The sequence below is a fragment of the Solanum tuberosum genome, unplaced genomic scaffold (genome assembly GCF_000226075.1).
Source record: "Solanum tuberosum cultivar DM 1-3 516 R44 unplaced genomic scaffold, SolTub_3.0 scf00233, whole genome shotgun sequence".
Taxonomy (NCBI): Eukaryota; Viridiplantae; Streptophyta; class Magnoliopsida; order Solanales; family Solanaceae; genus Solanum; species Solanum tuberosum.
The window spans coordinates 519,401-520,311 of NW_006239170.1; positions in this window are offsets into that span (position 1 = coordinate 519,401).

Genomic DNA, 911 nt, shown 5'->3' on the forward strand with positions numbered 1-911 from the left:
TTGTACTAACGTTCCACTTGATGCCTTCCAAGATTAGTGTAAGTTTAGGATAATCTAAGTATTATGGCCGTATTAATTTTATTTGCCTCTAGTTCTTTGTAGAATCTGTTTTTGATTTAGTCAAAGTCGTGTTGTACCATGGTTAGAATGTTAACATTATATTGAGTTTTGACCATACTGTGAATAGCCTCTTTGCTAGCTGTAAATGCTATGATATTCTTATTTTAGTTGAATCAAATTTGGTTTCTACATTCCCCTTCTGCTAATTCTTGTTCTTTTTTTCCCCTTGAATGAAACATTGTGGACTCCTATATTAACTCCTTGCATTTCGAGTCGGCAGTCATCATGTTCGAGTTTTGAAAACGGATGGACAAGAGTACAAGGCTGTAGTCGAAATACAGGCCTCCAAAAGTCCTAAGATGGACAATATACATTCATTATACACTGTATACATTCATTATACATCAATATACAGGTCGGAAATGTGGGAATACAGGACTGAGGCGAAATACAGGTGTTCAGAAGCAAGAGATACATGAAAAGAGCCTATACACACGCTGGTATACACTGATATACATCAGGTGTATACAAAAACGAGAATTGGATTAAGCCCAATAGTACCAGCGAATTTGGCCCAAAAAGGGCCCAAATTCAATTCTCCTTTACGTTTAAATTATTTTATTGTCTTTTGTTTGTTTTTCTTATCATTAACTCTAACTTTAGAATTGTTAATTCGCTTAATTAGATTCCCCAAAAGATGAGTTATTTTCTTTGTTTGGTTTAATTCTAATACATTTCATAGTTTTGTGTTCATTTATTTTATTAATCAAATATATTGGTCAAAATTTTATATTTTCAATTAAGTTAAACCTTCGGTTCTTAAAAAGAGATGTTCTTTAATGCTTTTCATT